Genomic DNA, 20,968 nt, shown 5'->3' with positions numbered 1-20,968 from the left:
CTTTTTGGGCACAGCCCTCGCAGTTGCCAAATGTGACATAGCGGCGGCGTGGGCAAGTACCATGTCCCCTACCCTGCGGAAATAAATAGCGACGAGGGGTGGATTGGTGTGCCACCCAAGAAGAACCCCTATTCGTGGCCCGGGGATGTCTGAAGAAGTTCCAGACGATATGGGGCAAGTGGTTGAATTTGCTGCCTTCTTAACGTTCATGTTGCCCTCCAAATGTAAATGTACATGTTACCCTGTGTATGGACATAAGGAGCTATCCTATCATTCCCTAGAGCCGGATTACGCTGTTTGTTGGACATGGCTATTGTATATTCCTGCTGATATACACAGGTTTTTGTTCTTCTTCTCATATAAAATGCTGATAAAATTTGATTATCAAAAAAAACCTGGTAAAATGTGAAAGTTTATTTATTGCATTTCCCTGCGTAGTGTTTTCCTGCAAGAACTTCCATTACTTTTTCTCGTCTCAGAAATATTCTAATGAGCCCAAGACAATCTGTTTACATACAATGCATTTCAGAGCAGGATTCCCCACCCAATGTCTCCAACCGGCTTCCCTGCCCCTTCTGTGGAGAAAGAAACAATGTGCACCCAGCCATGTGACTTGAGCAGCAAAGTTGGGCTGTTTCAGGCGATTAGCAGCAGTCCTTTCATTTCCTGAATGCTAAATGTAAACAGGGCTGCAAGCCCCGTTTTACTTCTATATTTTATGCAGCTGCCCCTGCTTCCTTTGTGGCCAGAGGTAGCAAGGGCAGTGCCAGGGGTCGCAAGGGGCCAGCCAGGGGCAAGCTGGTGATCATTTTCAAACAAGCATTTGCAATGCAATAGGTCTTGCATTTTAGAAACTTTGACCTATTGGCAATGTAAATTACAATGCCTTTTATTATTGCATGTTTTTAAAACATAAATAAAAGGCATTGTCATTTACAATGCCAAGAGCTCAAAATCTCGCAATTGTGAACCTATTGCATTGCAAATGCATGTTGATTATACCGTAAATACAGATTATGTAGTGTGAGAGGTGAGAGCAGAAGGCTTCATTGATTTCTTTCACATCTTCTAAGTTGGAAGATTGCTCACCTCACAGCGGGTTAAAACTGGCTGCCCTGTTGTAGTTGGGTTTGAGGCTCTGAGGTATATTAGATTTGGGAGCAGTGTTGTAAATAGTGTGTTCTTTATGTTTTGAGTTATGGGTGTCACACCACCTTAACGTCTCACAAACTCCAACATAAATAAAGTCAGCGATATTCATGCATTACCGAGCTAATGCTCTTAGCCATGTTATCCACCTACTATTGGATAACATGGCTAAGAACTGCTCAGGGGCAGGTGTTAGTAGTGGTAGTCCTAATGATATTATCCCTGCCAGTCTTATGCCCTCTTTGCTGGAGGTATTATGCCCCACGATGGAAAAACTCATTAATCTCTCACTTAGAACAGGCTCTGTCCCAAGACAATGGAAACAGGCGTTAGTTAGGCCTATTAGAAAAAATACCGCCATTCCATGGACTGAACTAACAAATCTTAGGCCCATCTCTCTGCTCCCTTTTTTGGGTAAGCTGACGGAAAAATATGTAAATCAACATCTTTCACACTATGTTGAAAACACTGGAGGCCTTGACTATTCCCAATCTGGGTTTAGGCCGAAACACAGCACGGAATCTGCCCTCTTGTCTGTCACCGATGACTCACATATGCTTCAAGACAAAGGCTACTCCGTGATTCTAGTGTTATTAGATCTGTCGGCAGCGTTCGACACCGTGTCACACAACATCCTTATTGACCGGTTGTCGAACGTAGGAGTTAAGAACAGAGCCCTTGACTGGATAAGGAGTTTTCTAACCGAGCGCACCCAGACTGTCACCATGGGTGCTCACCGGTCAGCAGAGGTGAAGATTTCAAAAGGGGTGCCCCGGGGCTCATGTTTGAGCCCAACACTCTTCAACATCTATGTGGCACCCCTGGCAAGAGTGATGCGAAGATTTGGTTTCATCCCCGTATCCTACGCGGATGACACGCAGCTCCTCTTCCCTTTTGAAACTCTCACCGCTGAGATAAAAAACTCCTTTTCTGCTGGTATGAAGGCCGTTGCACAGTGGATGTCCACTAACTATCTACAGTGCAACGTTAGCAAAACAGAACTTATGCTATTTGGCGAAGCCAAGCTTCTATGGGCTCCGGATTGGTGGCCTTCTGATCTTGGTGTGGTCCCAGAACCCAAACAGGTCGTGAAAAACCTGGGGATCCGCCTCGATCAGGATTTGTCTTTAAAGCAACACACTAACATTGTTGCAGGTTCGTGTTTTCATGTCATCAGCATGCTACGAAAAATGTTTCCTTTGTTGCCAGACACGTTTAGGAAGACCTTAGTGCAAACCCTTGTTCTAAGTCGTATTGACTACTGTAATGGCCTGCTCCTATCTGCCAACGAGGGAGTGCTGGCCAGACTTCAGGTAGTCCAGAACACAGCGGCGCGCCTAGTCCTGAATGCCCCACCAAGAACAGCATCCAAACCTCTTTTACAACAACTTCATTGGCTCTCCATACGACAACGAGTAAAATGTAAAATTTGTTGTATAATACATAAAAACATAAATGGACAAGGCCCTACCTACCTGCAACAGAAATTCACCCCTTACATCCCGTCTAGGCCACTTAGATCCAGCACAAGCCATCAACTGGTGGTTCCTCGTGTCAAAAAGACCAGACACGGAGGCAGAGCACTGTCCGTAGCAGGACCCAATCTATGGAATCGACTCCCCCTAAATCTCAGACTCTGTACCTCTCACTTACAATTTAGAAAACTCCTTAAAACTGTTCTATTTAAAAATGAGATCTAAACCATATCAGTACTCTTATCTGTATTTGTTAACTGGCCCAAAAGCGCAGAGATACTCCTGATGGAGTCGATTCCAGCGCTATATAAGCTTGTAAATAAAATAAATAAATAAAATAAAACCCAAAGTGATTACTAGGCACTGTAAATAAGGGGCAGTCCTAAAGCATAGTTAGATGTGTGTGCATGCCTCGGCATCTTCCAGCAGGCTATATTAATTTGTTGTCTAATTATTGCATATTCGTTTTCTGTTTTCACGGACTCTAGATTTTATTTCTTGCTCTTGTACATTGCTTTACTCCACTTTTCGTCTGATGAGTGAACTCTTGCATTTCTGCACCACTGAGGTTGGGGTAGTTTGGGTAAAGGCTGCTCCAAGCCCTCTCCCCGCTGGCTGAGAGGTAATTGTTGGCATTCAGTTTTCACTGAGCTCATCGCTATGGTTCTCCAGCTTTCAGAGTCAGATAACCATGTTAACAAAAGCAGGAGTGATTTTTTTCCAGCGTGAGAGCAAATGTGCAACGATTTTACATTTTGTTAGTAGAAACAGAGCGCCTTGCATCCAATTACAAGATAACACGGATGACACTGACAGTCAACGAGGGGTGATATATAGAGGGGACAACAAGGACGCTGGACTTAAGAAAAGCTTGGAAAAGAGTGCTGGGTCCACGGGTGCAGAGATATTGGGAAGAAAGAAGAGGTAAAGGAATGGAAGACAGAAAATAATATAATGTAAAAGCAAAAATATGATAGGAAAGAATTCAGAAGGTCGAAAGTTAAGAAACGAAAGAAAAGAAAGGGATGAAGGCAAATGAGATTATGTGATGGTGATGAAAGTAAATCAGATTATAAGTAGAAAATGAAGACGCAATTCAAGAAGAGGCAAACAAGAAGCAATGAAATAAGATACGAAAAAGGACAAGAGGCGGGAGCGGGCTCCAGGTGGAGGCCGACATTAGTAATTCTACGCTCAAGTAAAAACTCATTAAATAAAGTAGTACCCACAGACTTAAGCACACGTACCATGTAACAACCAAAGTAAAGGGGTCAGTAGCCATGGGAGTTACAGATGAAGACAAGGCGGTACTAAGGAGGGACTAACAAGCCTATTAAGGAATCAAAAGCCAGCATTAATGAAGGACAAAGATACAAGCCAATGAAAAATATGGGCAGAGAGTGGACGAGACTTCCATTCCATACTCCACTACAACTAGTCTCGCAGCGCATGCGTGCTGACTCAGGCTCAACCTAAAAAAAACATTAAAACGTATCATTAGGCCGGGTCCTGCATCTTCCCTGCTCCAGCTCTCTCGCATCCGGCAGGAACAGGAAGCAGGCAGCCACGCTCCCTCCCCTAAGCCAATCAAAATGCTCAGCCAGGGGCTGGAGGGGTGGGCATGTTCTCCATGCAGGCTGCATGCAGGGGAAAGTGTGCATGACTGGTTTGGGCGGCCCGAGTGGGCCGACCAAACAGTCATTGCACACTCAGGAGTGGGCAAACCACTCCTGCCCTGCTCCGTAAGCAGAACAGAGCAGCCCCGCCCACCCACCTGTCCGCAAAAGAAACATAACATTGTAATAACTACAAGTTAGCAGTGGGACCCGTGGTTACAATCTCTGAAATTGACAGCTTCCACTGCCAGCGGCAGGCAATCGTCAGTTTTGTTTGCCTCTATTATTTCCCCAGGGACATTGGTAGTGGTCTGGACTTTTCCAACACATTCCTTCCTTTTCTGCTGTATGTAGAAACCACAAAGGGTTTTGGTCCTTAATCAGTAAGGCCAGACCAATATATCAATACCTAACAAACAACTGCGAATACTGATGATTCATCCCAATTATACCAACAACCAAACGACCTAAACACTTTGGTTGGAAAAAATTTGAATTTTATTTTTCTTTCGCAAATATTTTTTAACTTCATATTTGTTACCTTTTTTGGGAAAACAATACTTTTTTTGCACAAAGTTTTTTTGGCCAATACAATTGAAATACATTTACACACATACACTGAAGACACAACAACATTTACCACAACAAAACACATAGATGTGATCAAATTACATTACAAATCTCAATATATTTTTTAAATGATGTATGTGCCTTCCTGCATTCAGTTGTATGTCTTTTGCATTCTGTATTCAGGAAGTTTATTTCGAGTCTTCTTGTTATCTCCGCGGACCGAGTGAATCAGCGCCTACACCCGCACCATTACTTCCGGGTTGTAATGGTGCGGGTGAAGGCGCTGATTCACTCGGTCCACGGAGATAACAAGAAGACTTGAAATAAACTTCCTGAATAAGGAATACAAAATACATACAACTGAATGCAGGAAGGCGCATTTTCTTCTAGTCTGACAAGTTGCTTTTGACAAACATAGATTACTGGCTGGTGATTTAGGAGATTTACGTCTGTTTAAGAGAAAATTGAGCTTGACGTTCTACGTCCTGAGGAGAACCCGATATTCATGTCCTAAAGGGTTCGAAATGTGTCGACAGTTTGTTTTTTTCTAACCAAATAGGTGCCCACTAGATGGGAATACCATGGAATGCTCACTCTTGACTAGGTGAACTTAAATTAGAAAATTAAGTGAGCTAGGTTGGTTTAGCTTTTGGATTCTGCCTCTGAATAACAGAACAAAAATGCTAAACGTGTAATTAAAAAGAATCAGAGGAAGTGTTTGTCTGGATCTTTAATATCACAATAAGCTGCATATATCATTTATAAATTATATTGAGATTTGTAATGTAATTTGATCACATCTATGTGTTTTGTTGTGTTAAGTGTAGTTGTGTCTTCAGTGTATGTGCGTAAACATATTTCAATTGTATTGGCCGAAAACACTTTGTGCAAAAAGAGTATTGTTTTCCCAAAAAAACAAGATAACAAATATGAAGTTAAAAAATATCTGAGAAAGAAAAATAAAATTCAATTATTTTCCAACCAAAGTGTTTAGGTCGTTTGGTTGTTGGTATAATTGGGATGAATGAAAGAGCATCAGTGTTGGCAGTTGTTTGTTTGGTATTCCTTTTCTGCTGTAGCAGGTCGAGCATGGTGGAAAAGATAACCCACAGGGTGTTCCCGGCTTGCACTTAACGATGAACTGGTACTCTTTGAGATGCAGAATCCATTTCTTTTTTTTTTTTTTTTAATAATCTTTATTCGGCAAATTTGATCACCATAAAAGAATACATATACATAATACTTTTTCAATTCTCCCTCTAAAACTATAAAATGCTACAGCATATAAAAGAAGAGTCCTGGGTTAAGGAATGCATCACAGTCACTAGCTTACTACAACGGTTACAAACATCAGACCGTTGGTACCCTAGGATGCAGTTTCAGTAACCGGGAGCGCGTCACCCACGCACTGCCCAGAAATTTTGCCACCCCGCATGTCATGAAGGTGGATGATGAATCTGAAGAAAGTACACGTAGTGCCTGACTATGACACCTCAATCCCAGGTCCCTACACACAGGTTTCAGCCAGATTTTCCGGGCCACTTTGTAGGCAGGGCAGGCAAAGAATAGGTGGGCCACAGTCTCCTTTGGTGCTGCGCAGCCTGGACACGAGCACAGTAGGGCACCAGAGTTGGACCACCTCGCCATGAAGTCATACACCGGGAGCGTCCCATACCTAAGTTTTAGATATAGCGCTCTATCTAGGGGTTTGGTTATCAGGTCGAGGAAGGGTTCCAGTTTTTTCACCCATTTAATTAGCAAGAATCGATCCGTGAGTGAACCTCCATCCAAACCGCTCAGTGCCTCGCTCTGTACCCAGTCCCAATATAGCTTTTTAATCACTTCCTTGGGCGGCGGCGTTTGGGACTCCCAAGCATCACTTAGTCCTAATTTGAGAACCAGGTTTCTCACATTATTCAGCCATCCTATTTTTTTCCCAGTGTCAAGCAGAAGAAGATCATCCAGCCCTTCAGCATATTTAGCAAGCTCCTCAGTCCTTCTTAAACGGGTCCAGAAGAGCAATGGACGTAGTCTAACCAAATCCTTAAGGGCTCTTCTGCCCAGATCTAGTCTCAGGGGGATCAATGGGGTGGAAGCGGGAAGAGCCACCACCTTCCTCAAAAAGCTATTTTCTGCTGTGGAAAGATCTGACACATTTTCGAACCCCCAGAGCTCGGAGCCATATAATGCCGCCGGGAGAATCTGACCCTCATAAATCACCATGGCCGGGGAAACAGGTTTACTACATGACTCGCGGAGCTCCCTCAGAGTCACCCAGATACTCTTTGGTGACTGAGTAACATTTTGGCCAGATAGTCCTTCCAGGTCATTCGACTATTAATGCGAACTCCAAGATAGTCAAATGAATCGACCATCTCCAGGGGAGCCCCATTAAGCAAAAAGTTATTTTTTAATTTTTTGGAGGGGGAAAATGCCATCAGTTTAGTTTTCAAGGTGTTGATAATTAAGCCTCTATTAGTGCAGAAGGAGCTAAATCGGTCCAAGAGTTTTTGCAGGCCCACTGGGGATTTGGAGATCAATAAGGTGTCATCGGCGAAGAGTAAAGTGGGGATTCTTTCCCCCGCCAGGGATGGGGCATCCGACTCTTCCCCTTTCAGATGGTCCACCACTCCGTTCACAAATAGGGAGAAAAGAGTCGGGCCATAACACAGCCCTGGCGTACTCCTCTCCTCACAGGGACCCTATCCGTTAACTGTCCCTGGGCTCCCCATCTGACCCTCGCATAGTTCCCCTCGTGGAGCTTTACGATTAGACTCAGAAGTCTACTAGGAAATCCCATCTCTCCTAGGATCTCCCATAGTTTATCCCGAGGGACCAGGTCGAAAGCTGTCCTGAGATCTATGAAGGCCATATATAAACTGCCTTTCTTGATGGTAACTGCCTTCCAATAGATAACAAAAAAGCGAAAGACCTGGTCCATTGTGCCCACCTTTCTTCTGAAGCCCGCTTGAAGGTGGGAGAGAATACTAGCCTCCTCCATCCAATCGCCTACCCTTGAGATGATGACCCTGCCGACCACTTTCTGGATTATGTCTATCAAACTGATAGGTCTGTAGTTCTTCCACTGGCTCGCCCCAACTTCTCCCCGGCCTCCTGCTAATCCTGTGGCCCTCTCTTGGACTTTTGGCCTGCCTCCCGACCTGCTGCCAGTTTGGGGCCACTGCCAGTGCTGGAATGCCCTGTGGCCCTGCAACACGGGCCGGATCTCCAGACCACTCACCCCTCCCCCCCGCATGGCACCAGTGTTCTGAATGTGCCGCTGCTCCTGGAGTCCACACTGCTTGCGGGTGAATCCACACACAACCCACCGGCAGCCGTGCAGCGCCCCATGGCCAACTCGTGACCGTACCAACAGCGTCAACATGGTCCTCACCACCTGGCGCACTCTCTCCCCCACCGAGACGGCTGACTGCAAGCTCTCCAAGATGGTGACGCGCCTGCGGCTGGCCTCCAGCTTCATCTCCCACCTTCACTCCTGGACTTCTTGACTTTTTGTTTTGTCCTGACCATCAATTTGCTGCTGCTTTCGGACAGTTTCGCTGGACTCTAGCCCTCCTCGCATTCCCTCGTCCGTTAACCCTGTTCCCGCGGATGATCCTCAAATGTTCCCTCCCTTTTCCGCCTCCCCTTCTCTCCATACCCTTACATCCCTCCCATCCTCCTCGTTCTGTGACTGCATCCATACTTTTGGAACTCTGCTCTTTGACTTATTGTAATAACTCTAATCAATGGTATTTGCTTTAGACCTTGCACCATATACCACTAGTGTCTGCAGTGGACCTTTGTACTCTCTACCACCCCTATGTGACCCTTAGAGTGTTTCCAGTCATATCCCTCCTGTGTAGATAGAAGATAACTCTAATGACTAGTATCCTATGTGATTTTTAGATTGTATCCATGTGTATCCCCTCCCTGTGTTTAGAGATATAGCTTTAACGACTAGTCGCCTGTGTGACTGTTGGAGCATAGCCAGGTGTATCCCTTCCCCCGTGTGAAGAGATAACCCTATTCACTAGAACAAAAAGAAATGTGTTCCTTATGTAACGTAACTGATTCTATGTAAAGTGCTTTGATAACATGTAACGGAACTGGTGCTATGTAAAGCGCTCTGATAACCTAATCGGTTCAAGTTCGCGCTATATAAAACTCTAAAAATAAATAAATAAATAAATAATTGTGGCGATTAAATTAGCCCAAGCCAGCGGTTCTGCGATCAGCAGGTCCCCAGGGATCCCATCCGGACCGGCCGCCTTCTTGGGGGTTAGACGTTTAATCGCCATCGCTGCTTCGGTGGCTGTAAATGGGAGTTCATCCGCCCCTGAGGTATCCCCAACGCTAAAACTAGCTACCCCGGGGCTGTTTACCTCTTCATTACCTCCATATAAACATAAGAAGTGATTAAACCATTGCTGGCTGGTTATGTGAGCTGCTAATGGTTGGGATTTCCCTTGCCTGGCTCTGTTAATTAAATCCCAAAAGAGGTTCGGGTTCCTCCTACTCACAGCATTGGATAAGTCTTGCCAGTGCTGTTCCCCCACTCCCGTTTAGCCAGCGATAGTGCTTTCAGGTAGTCCTTCCTGGCCGCTCTAACCAGCAAAGGATCCCTAGAAAGCAGGGCTTTTGTCAGTTTTTTTCCTTTTCCCCTTACACTGGTCTGAATACCAAGGTTTATTTGAGATGGGAGGTGTAATAGTTTTCCTGTGACTTTTCCCTTTGGAGGTAAAAAAAATGACCAACTTGATCAATTGTAGCTTTATAAGCTGAGTCAAGGGAAGTGTGGGGAAACGTACTAGTCTGGTTTTCACAGTCCCAGGCCACCAGGTCAGAATTCAGGCCCTCCACCAGGGATTTAATGGTTCCTAGGTCGTCCTCCTTCAGGTTAGCTTTGTCCCATTTCAATCTGCGGTTGTTATTGCATGGGATGAGCTCTTTGGTTGTCTTTATGGGGGCGTTCGCTCTCCTGTCTTTAAGGCTGCCCCAATTGAACTTACAACACAGGGGGTTATGGTCGCTATCCTGACTTGGGAGCACCTCCATATCAATAAGGTCTGCCCACAAACTAACATCCATTAGGATGTAGTCAATTCAGGACGGCCCAGTAAGTCTATTGAAGGTCAGTGCACCTGCCCGGTCGGATAAGGTCCTACCATTGAGGGCTCTTAACTTATGATCCCTAGTTAGTGTGTTAATTTGGATTGCCCTAGCTGACCATTTTCTAATAGGGGGCAGGGATAGGGTTGGAATGGACCATTTTGAATCTTCGTCTTCAATACCCAGGGGGTCATCTCCGAGGAGGGGTTCAAACGTGCAGTTGAAATCCCCCCCCCCCACGATGATTTTTGCTGATGAAGGGCAGTTAGCTAAGGCTAAATCCAGAGCAGTTAAGATTGAGGAGGCGGTGTCCCCAGGTGCCCCTCTGGCATACACGTTAAATAGATCAAGCCTACTTCCCTCTGCATTTCCTCTAGAGGAGAGGTGGAGTATGTCACTACACTCCATATTGTGGCGTTTGACCTCCCAGTGTAGGTCTATTTTTATCCAGACCATGAGGGCTCCCGCCGGTCTGCCCTTCCCTTTACTTACTGCTGGCAAAAAGTGGGTGGTGAACCCCGATTTATTTAAGGGTATTAGACTCCAGGTCTCCTGAAACAGACAAACATCGAACTTCTCGATGAATGTGTGCCATTCCAGTATATCTAACTTCCTTCTTAACCCCGCTACGTTCCAGGATAGCAAGTTTATTACCCGTCGACCATAGGGCACTTTGGTATGAACCCCCTTTATCGCCCCCTCATTGTCTACTGCAGTCATGCAGCTACCCAACTCCTGGTCCAAAGGATTGGGATTTGCTGGGCAGCTAGCCATGCTGACCATACTCCCGGCTACCGGGGAAGCCTCAATAATGGTATTAGTAATGGGCATTTGAGATAAGGGTGGTCTAACTTGCCCTGTGACTATACTGCCATAGAGTCGTGGAGCCTCCTCATCAGGGCGACCACTTCTCTCCCCCCCGGGCACTAAACATCAATCGCAATCTTCCAGCCCAGAGAGCTGTGAAAACCGATTGTAGGTGTCCAGGGGGGTAAAGGGTCTGAGATGTTCCATCCTGGTGCCGTGATTCATTGTGTGTCTATGGGGCACCGTGGACCAGGCAGAATGGTGATCAGCCACCAAGGCAAAGTGTTGCCCATGCTGGGGGTAAATGTTGTTATAAGGCAAGGTAGGGGGAGGCCTATAGGAGTGGAGATTATTTGGATATTTAGGAGCAAGGGCCTCTGACCTGGGATAGAAATACGTTAGGGCCCGAGGGATGATACGAGTGTCCCCGTTTCAAGGTGGCCAGTTTAGGATATAATTTACTGCCCGTGGGTCTCTAAAGTTGACCACCACTAGGTCCCCCTCAATATCTTTACTTCTGCTACCCAGCCAGTTAATCCGTCTGACGTGGACTATGTCCCCATCTATATTGGGTGCTATGGGCCTATATGTCCTCAACCAGTGGATGATTTTATTTTTAAGATCAACGTACCCCTCCTTCTTATTTTCTGCTAATGGAGGGACCCCAGTCAAAACCACCACAAAGGGCACTGCTTCTGGGGGAATCTCCACTAGAGGCACCTTTTTCCGTGGGTCTCTGGTATATCTACCTACCCCTTGGTCGTACTGTTTATTACTTGTCGGGCCCTTTGAGACTAGCTTTTTGGGGTCACCTCCTGTTTCAGTTGCTGGTATGATTAGATGTTTAGGAGGGGGTAGATTTTGGGAGCAAGGATCGACCCTACCCTGGGGCTGTGGCTTGTGTTGGACCGGCTGAGATGGGGCAGTTGGGATATTAGGAACAGTGGTAGTTGGAAGCTTGGCCTGAGATGTGGAATGCACCATCCCACTCCCCTGGGCTTTGGTCAGAGTGACCATGCTGTTTATAGCAGTCTCCAAAATGGTCAGTCTAATTTCAACCTTTTTAATGGACTCATTAATAGGTAAAAGGAGAGATCTCAGCAGAAACTCCAAGTTCCCTATTAATGAGGGGGGAGGTGGAGTAACTGATGCTGTAGTCCCAGCATTGCTGTCAGGAACCACAGCCTGTGCAGCTACCTCAGGTGAACTGTTTTCCAATGGTGGCACTACTGCTGGTGGGAGATCTAGCCCCTCTACTAGGGCTTTCTCAGTTTGATCGAGGGGTTTTGGCCCTTTACCAAAATCAGAATGCGGGATTTTGGCTTTGCCTTGTGCCACCCTTAGTTTTCTCCTTTTTTACTTGGCGGTGGGCGGTGAAACTGGGCAACAACTAAATGCTTAGGTTTCTGTTTCCTAGGCTTGGCTGTGACGGTGGTGCGACCGGGGCTAGGGGTAGGGGAAACAGTTCTAATGTTATCTGAGGACAAGCAAGGTGTGGGTAAAAAGTCACGAAACAAGAGGGGAACATCTTCTTGACTAGCATTATCCCCGCTCATATCTAGTGAGCCTCCCTCCCGGGTCAAAATGAGAGGAGTACTGTCAAGGAGGGGTCTATTTTTCATGCTCTCAACTGAGCGACGCCGCTCAGCCCTGCGCTCAGCTAAGGTTGAGTCCTTTTAACCCTCACTCCGAACCTTAGGGAAATAATTGACCAATGACCCATTACGTAGTCTTCCTTTCTTCCCAGGGGTTTCCTCTTCTGTCGACATAACCAACGTATGACTGGGCACGGGTCACTGTACTGCAGATGTTAAGGGATAGGCCCAGCCCAGCCTACTCTGGCCTCAGAGGGCCCGCCCTTTGCCCGGGCTTCGCCCCGGGCTGCGTCCCGCGCACGTCCCGCTGCACGAGACGGGAAGGCTTTTTTTATCCTCCTAAATGGGAGGGGCGGGGCCGCTGCGGGAAGAGGCTTCAGGTGTTGGAAGTGCCTCGCAGTCCCGCAGCGGTGTGGGCGGTGAGGGCGGGTCCTGGTCCTGGCGATGGCAGCTCGGGGTCAAGAGCCACGTCCCAGTGTGAGCAAAGCAAAATCACGATGTCTCCTTGTCAGGCGCAGAATCTGGAGAGTTCACCCCCAAACAGGTCAGCCCATGTTCTGTTTGAGTAGCACCCGCGCAGCGGGTGCTGCGAAAGTTTATGCTGGAGCACCGGGCGGGGGGCGGGGCCGCTGCGGGAAGAGGCTTCAGGTGTTGGAAGTGCCTCGCAGTCCCGCAGCGGTGTGGGCGGTGAGGGCAGGTCCTGGTCCTGGCGATGGCAGCTCGGCGTCAAGAGCCGCGTCCCAGTGTGAGCAAAGCAAAATCACGATGTCTCCTTGTCAGGCGCAGAATCTGGAGAGTTCACCCCCAAACAGGTCAGCCCACGTTCTGTTTGAGTAGCACCCGCGCAGCGGGTGCTGTGAAAGTTTATGCTGGAGCACCGGGCGGGGGACGGGCCGCTGCGGGAAGAGGCTTCAGGTGTTGGAAGTGCCTCGCAGTCCCGCAGCGGTGTGGGCGGTGAGGGCGGGTCCTGGTCCTGGCGATGGCAGCTCGGGGTCAAGAGCCGCGTCCCAGTGTGAGCAAAGCAAAATCACGATGTCTCCTTGTCAGGCGCAGAATCTGGAGAGTTCACCCCCAAACAGGTCAGCCCACGTTCTGTTTGAGTAGCACCCGTGCAGCGGGTGCTGCGAAAGTTTATGCTGGAGCACCGGACGGGGGGCGGGGCCGCTGCGGGAAGAGGCTTCAGGTGTTGGAAGTGCCTCGCAGTCCCGCAGCGGTGTGGGCGGTGAGGGCGGGTCCTGGTCCTGGCGATGGCAGCTCGGGGTCAAGAGCCGCGTCCCAGTGTGAGCAAAGCAAAATCACGATGTCTCCTTGTCAGGCGCAGAATCTGGAGAGTTCACCCCCAAACAGGTCAGCCCACGTTCTGTTTGAGTAGCACCCGTGCAGCGGGTGCTGCGAAAGTTTATGCTGGAGCACCGGACGGGGGGCGGGGCCGCTGCGGGAAGAGGCTTCAGGTGTTGGAAGTGCCTCGCAGTCCCGCAGCGGTGTGGGCGGTGAGGGCGGGTCCTGGTCCTGGCGATGGCAGCTCGGGGTCAAGAGCCGCGTCCCAGTGTGAGCAAAGCAAAATCACGATGTCTCCTTGTCAGGCGCAGAATCTGGAGAGTTCACCCCCAAACAGGTCAGCCCACGTTCTGTTTGAGTAGCCAATTCTTCATCCGAGGTGTCGAACTGGATGTGGTACCCTGGAAGTGTGGGAGAGGGGCTTGTGGTCTGTGTGTACTGTGAAGGGATGTCCATATAAATACAGATGAAAGTGTCTACACCCCCAGTGGGTAGCTATTGCTTCCGTCTTAATGTGGGAACATTGTTGTTCAGTTGGAGTGAGGACCTGGCTAGTATACACCGCAGCGGCCCTCTTACCACACTCCTGCTTCTGCGGCAGGACTGTCCCTGGTCTAGTAGTACTGGCACCCACTGCCAATCCTAAATCATTGCGAGGGTCAAAATACACTGAGTGATGTCTTCCAAAAGGGCCATCTTGGTATCCTAGAATGCCCGTTCCCCATGACCAGGGGATGGATGCTTATGAGAACTTTTGAAGATGCTCTGTAAGAGTGGTCAAATTAGGTATAAAGTGTCCATAGTAATTTACCATGCCCAAAGCAACAAAATCCTGTGGCTGAGGTCGGAGAAATTGTATGTCCTTCACCTTAGCTGGATCGGGTGCCACTGATGCTGCTGGGAAGTGAAGCATATTTCACTCTTAAAAACGTGTACTTTTCTTTGTGGAGTGCGAGGCCACTCTCTTGAAGTCTGTGAAACACACCTCTCAAGCATTGGAGATGCTCTTCCAGGGTTGGGATATGCACCATGATGTTTTTGCTGATGTTGAAGTCCTGGTACCCCACACCAGCACCTCTAGTATGGTATTCTGAAACACCTCAGTGGTGCTGGATATGCCAAAGTGTAATGGTTTTGTTAGGGGTGGTCGGATCTGACCCCATTCATGAGTGTTCAACGTAGATTCCTCAGGGCTGCGTAGAATGCTCCTTTCTGCATTTGTATTGTGCCCCTGAGCTCCTTTTGTGACATTCCCTAAATCTCTTACTGCTTTATGCTACGGTATTTTGAGACGCTCCCTAACTAGCAGAAAAGGGAGTTTCACCCGCGAATCCTTGCTTGGCTTACTGTTTGATTAGTGACCACGCCCCCTCTACTCAGTGACCTGCTCCGTGAGGTTCCCGTAGCGTTCTGAGGTACTGTTTTGCCTTCGCGTCCCCGTTTGTGCTCCTTTCCTGTTCCTGTGGTATTCGCCCTTGAGTCACGGTATTTCTTTTCCTTGCCCGTGTCCTGCCCGTTGTTTGTACCTCCCGCTCTTTTCCGCAAACTTGCTCCTTTCCCGGCACGCCCTTCCCCGGTGCCTATCTCTCCCTTCCGCATTGTTTCCCCGGCTGTCCTTCACTCCTCGTTTCTGTCAGTTAATCTGGCACCTCAGCCTTGAATTTCTCAGCGGTCATTTCTGTCGTCAATTGCAGAGTGATCAAAGGGTTTCTGTTTGTGTTTGGTTACGTGCTCCGCTCCGTCTTAAGTTTACGAGTGGAACGCTGGTACGTCTCTCTTGTATTGTTATATGTACACCCGCTCCGCTCCGTCCTAAGCTTACGAGTTGGACGTGGTGTGTATATTGTGGGGATTGTTTGTATTGTGTGTTATTTGTTCCTCACTCCGCTCTGTCTTAAGTTTAGGAGCTGGAAGTGGGGATTGTCTGTATTGTGTGTTATTTGTTCCTCACTCCGCTCTGTCTTAAGTTTAGGAGCTGGAAGTGGGAGTTTCCGTGTCACTTTGTCTTTAGCTCTATAAGTGATACAAGCTTGTCATCAGCTGCTCTTGTTGCCCCAGTCTTGCTCTGTCTTCAGTTTATGAGCAGGACTGGAATTGTGTACCTTCTGCCTTGGAGGTACCCTTGCTGGTAGTCACCCAGGTTCCCTTCTGTACCTCTTGGTTATCGCCTTGACTGCTAGCTTAAAGCCCTGACGCTCACCTGGTGAGGTAAGTGGAATGCTATGTTGAACACTTATGTATCAGTCCTGTAAATTACTGGTGAGGTTAGTATTGTTGTACTTTTATTTCCAGCCATCTCCTGCCATCGAGTCTGCAGCTACATCGTCCTTGCTGGGGGAGAGTGGTATACTCCCTGGGAAAATTCCCCCCACACTTTTTGGTAGCAGCTGACTTTGAGCGAGTTATCTCTTCTCGCTTGGGTCGTTGTTGTCTGGAAGTGTGTGGGACAATTCATCTTTGCTCCTGTGGATGAACAGCCTCCTCTACCGAGGAGGATCCTTGACAGGTTTGTAGCGCCAGGGGGCTAGGTAAGTTGAGAATACAGTGACATGATTGAGGGCATGTAGGAGTTGGGGGTCCCCCGGCCTGAGTTCCATATTCTTGAACCAACAAGATCCTGTTACTTCACTGACGATGTTGCCAACTGTTATTAAGTGTTGCTTCCACTTGATGGATAGGTTAAGGAAACACATGTTCACGCATAGCCTTACTTCACCTGGCTCTTTCAGCTTACTGGTTACCACGATTGGGGATGCCATCCTGGCTAAGGCCTTCCACTCTTTCGATGATGCCTGCTGCCACCAACTGACAGTGATGCAGGGTCACTGGCTGGATGCATCCGTCAATGTGGAGCTGCATCAACTTCTGTTTCAACCACCGTCTAGAATTCTTCCCGCAATTGTGCCAGATTTAATGTGCGTACACTGAGCACAAAGTACACTAATTTGAGTTTTTCAGCAGTCTGACATCTAAGCAGCATTTATCATGGCGTTTGGAGTGTCCTTTGTATCCAATGTCGGTTGCAAACATACTGGCCAGTGGGAGGTGTTTGGTGCTGCTGGATTCATATACTATAACGCAGGTTGGCAGAACCTTGGGTTTTGTATCTAGAGTCCCAAAGAGCTCTTGTGCCATAATGTTTATGCATGTCCTGTGTCAATAGTGGCCTTCAGGATTTGTCCTTCCACTTGCATTCAACCCTTTAAAGTGATCTTCACCGTAGGGTACAATGTGACTTCATTGCCAGAATGACGTGTAGAGTACTTTCCTCCAGATTGTTTTCCATATTGTCATCTTGCTGGGTATGGTGTTAACTGCTTTCTTCTGGTTGGCTTTTGGCACTGTGGTTGACCGGCATACCTTGGTGTAGTGATTCAATTCACCACAGGCTGAGCACTTCTTGCCAGTGGCAGTCAGTTTCCTGTGTGGGAGTATGAGCCACTTTAATATTGTCAGGACCGTTGTGAGGGCTGTCTCTCCCTGTGGGTTGCTTGGGCTTTAGAGAGTTCCTTGAAGCGCCCCAACGTAAGGATGTCTTGAATCGATCTTCCTGGGTTTGCAGGATTTGTTCTCTCAATTTTGCAGATACAGAACCCTGTTTGAACTGGGCTCTGATTTTAGCGATTTCATCCAGGAGAGTGCAAGACTCTGTACACAGGGGCATTGTGTTCTGCCTCTGGTCTGTATTGTTGCTTGTTGGGGCCATTGCAAAGCGCTGGTATGCATTGTAGGCAGTCAGTGTGGGGTAGGCCTAAGTTGCCATCAACATGGCAATGCCCCAGTATAAAGCACACATGGGCTATAAACCCCTCTTTCTGCCGTTCTTTACTGCTCAGAGGCAGGTGCTGTCCGAAGGAACAGCTGACAGGAACAGGTGATGAGAGAGTCACCCATGGAGAGCATACAATATGGCCGGGCATGTGATGACCAGAGTACCCTGCTTATCAAGGCACTGTGAGTGAGTGTGAGACCGCCTGCCTCAAAGCCACTTTGTGGCGCTGTGGCCCAGGCCTTGGAGTGCTGCAATTAACACTCACAGACTCAGTTATACACAGATAAATGATGGCAGTGGTATTCAAATTGTAGCCAGCACCTCTATTGTGTTTGCACATAAGTTAAACAGTTTTCAATCGTTTTCAAGGCGTGCTCAATGTCTTTGCACCGTGCCATCCAAAGTGCTAATAAATATATACAGAATTCTCCATATATATAGACAGTACAAAATAGTGACAGAGCACAGCACAGACAAGTATGTAACTGACTATCCCCAGTCAGAACAAGTTATTAAATACAAAGTACATTAAAGAAAAAATAACACTCTGTCCAGCATATTAACTTCACCACTGTAGTTCAATTATTTACAGCAATGGCACAGCTGACACGTGTTTCGTCGCCATTTGTTACTTTTTCAAGGCTTCTTTAGCAAGTGGTCTTATCTTAAGAACCACGATCATTCAATTTGTCCTTAAAAACCCAAACGGAATATGGATAACGATTGTCCTAATTCCTAGTGCCTCCTCCAATTGTAAATCAGTATGAGCGATTTAATGTAAAACGTTCCCCAAGTCAGGATAAACAAAGTAAGCTGCTGCAGCTTTGTACGGTAATTGTCTCCGTTGTATTTATGCAAATAATGTTGCTACACCGGGCGGGTTCTAACGTATAGGTGATCCTCGAAATTCATTTAATGTGTGTAAAGCAACCGCTGTGTGCCCGTCATATATCCAGAGAACGATAGCTTAAGTTTGCCTCCGTCAGGACGTCCTCCAAGCCACAACACAAGTAGGATGTTAACCGCCTCCCGCGCCCGCTGATATTTGACGGACAATCGTTATCCTCATTCCGTTTGGGTTTTTAAAGAGGAATTGAACGATCGTGGTTCTTAAGATAAGACCACTTGCTACAGAAGCCTTGAAAAAGTCGAGAATGGCGACGAAACACGTGTCGGCTGTGCCATTGCTGTAAATAATTGAACTACAGTGGTGAAGATCAATATGCTGGACAGAGTGTTATTTTTTCTTTCATGTGCTTTATATTAAATAACTTGTTCTGACTGGGGATAGTCAGTTATATACTTGTCTGTGCTGTGCTCTGTCACTATTTTGTACTCACAGACTCAGTGTATGCTATTACTGGCTCTGTCCCTGCAATGGATTTCCAACCCCTTGTATTTTATTTTTTTGTTGCAATTATATAGCGCAGACATGGCATCAGGGCGCTTTACAGCAGTATCATGATACAAGGGTACAGCAAATGATAATTACGTTCAGATATATTGACTATGTAGCTGTAATCAGAACAAATGCAGTCGTTGGACAAGGGACGTACACGTCAGTCAAGTCACCACGGAGCGTACAATCACTCCAAATACAGATTAAAGTATTTTCACGGGTAGTAAATGGCTCTGAGGAAGCTTTCCTCAGAGCTGGCGCCGGATATTCCACTCAGCCTTTCATCCTTCTGAGGTCGATAAAATGAGTACCATTGAGTTGGGTAACAATAAACATCTGTTCTTCAGCGCCAAGATACACCTGACCTGGGTGAACGTACGCTTTACAAATACACGTTATGTTAATCTTGTTAAACATCCTCACTGGCCCCATGGATGTTACAAACGCCCAACACCACACCACCCACAATACATAACAAATGCATTACATAATAAAAATACATTCTCCTCATGTAACCTAACTGGTTCTGTTGTGAAGCACTCTGACAGCTTTCGGTAAAGTCTGCGCTATATAAAAATGCAATTATTGTTTGCATTAGAGTCAAAGGAAATTTATACACGGAATAAAAGTATCCAAAATATCAATAAAAAAATAAAATTGCTAAAAAAGGAAATACGTTTTGCGCACACTTAGTTTAAAAAAATGGTATAAAATTGAAGCATGCTGCCCATCTGATACAGCTCCGAGATTGAAAGTCCAGCTGCGTAGTGGCCAGGCTCCTTACAGTCCCCTCCATTCTCCCTCTTTGAAACTGAAGTCCCGGCGGCTGAGGCAAGCGAGCGGCCGCCGCACATTCCGCGCATTCCCCGGCCGTGACGTCACGGGGAAGGACCCTCCTCCAGGAACACCCGGGAAACACACACGCCAGGACTGCAGGGGGCGGGGCCTACGGCACCCCGCCCCCTGCCGACCGCCTGCAGTCAGTCCGCCCATCACGAGCCGGGAGCACACCCCCTCCGCCGTCCAAGCAGCGCCGAACTTCGGCAAGTTTGACTGCGCCGGGCGGAGGCGTCCGGGTTCGTTGTGCGCGCTAGGGCCCGGGACACAAAGTAGTGCTTGCGCTTCCTGTGGACGGCGCTGTGCCGCGGAGCTTGGGGTTCCTCGCCCTGGCTTGGGGTCTCCTGGTGCTTGCGAGGACGGGACATTTAAACCCGGCAGAAGGTTTCCTCCGCCGCGAGAGCAGTGTTTGTTTAGGAGGTGGAATGTGAGGGGAGCTTCATTCAAACAGGTAAGCCCCGCTTTATTCGCACTGGTGGCAGCTTTTTCAGCGTGGTATGAAGCTGTGATTGTTGTTTGAGAACCACCCTCCGCTGCCGGGTGTGTAGGGTCCACCTGTCTCTTTGTTTGGGAGTCAGTCCACTCTCTGGGCAGCAGGGAGGGAGGGCTCCATGGCAGGTCTGTGAACTGCTCCTGCAGCAGGGGATATACATCTACCCTTTCTGCTGGCTGCACAACTGAGCACCACACTCTGCTCCAGGAGTGTCCTTCTGTTGTGTCCCGGTGTTTCGCTTAGTTCTTGGCGTTGCCAACGAGCTCGGCCGTTTTTATATCACATTTTATTCCACGAGCACAGCAGACAACGTATGAGCACTGCCAATGCAGATACTTAGCAGGAGCACTAGTGACGCATCTTAACGTTTTGTTCTGTACTTTATTCTTTTTAGGACTCTTCCCAAAACAACCCCGAGAGAATGGGGCCAAAGTCTTTTAAACGTTCAGTTTTATTTGGCACATATTAACATGTTGTTTCAACATAATCAACTTTAAATGCACAGTATACTGAATGAGAAGTTCTAGGCTCTTGTGTTAACCAGAGGGAGTGTAAAATGCAGATTGGACTTGTCAACCGAGGGGACGCTTGAGTTGTGGAAATCTGCTTTTCTCATTTGCCTGTTCGTCTTGTGTTTGCAGCAGGTTGGCTCAGCGTGTGTACCTGCACGCGTGTGCATTTATTGTCATCATGGCAAATAGTCTGTTTTTACTGCGCACGGCAGCCGTCCTCCTATGCGCAGTTGCATTGCAGCGACTGAAGACGCTTTAATGTTTTTATTCTGTCACGGTATTAGCACGTGCTCTGCTGTAAACATCCCGCCATACCTTCCTGAGCGCCTTCCTGTCAGAGGACGGGTACATGG

The 20,968-nt window shown here is 47.6% G+C and overlaps 1 protein-coding gene and 1 long non-coding RNA gene across 2 annotated transcripts in view; one reads left to right on the top strand and one right to left on the bottom strand.

The window, feature by feature from the left end:
* LOC147709320 (uncharacterized) overlaps positions 1–19,567 on the bottom strand; it is a 138,240-nt gene extending 118,673 nt beyond the window's left edge. The window contains exon 1 of the long non-coding RNA XR_015296544.1: positions 19,461–19,567. This is a non-coding gene — a long non-coding RNA (uncharacterized LOC147709320). The remainder of the gene's footprint in view (positions 1–19,460) is intronic.
* Positions 19,568–19,808: 241 nt separating this feature from the next.
* PTPN14 (protein tyrosine phosphatase non-receptor type 14) overlaps positions 19,809–20,968 on the top strand; it is a 496,593-nt gene continuing 495,433 nt past the window's right edge. Inside the window, exon 1 of the mRNA XM_086927897.1 lies at positions 19,809–20,061. The gene's annotated coding sequence lies outside the window, so the exon portion shown is untranslated. The remainder of the gene's footprint in view (positions 20,062–20,968) is intronic.

The sequence above is a fragment of the Lissotriton vulgaris genome, chromosome 6 (assembly GCF_964263255.1).
Source record: "Lissotriton vulgaris chromosome 6, aLisVul1.2, whole genome shotgun sequence".
Lineage (NCBI taxonomy): Eukaryota > Metazoa > Chordata > Amphibia > Caudata > Salamandridae > Lissotriton > Lissotriton vulgaris.
This window is presented reverse-complemented; position numbering and strand designations above follow the sequence as displayed.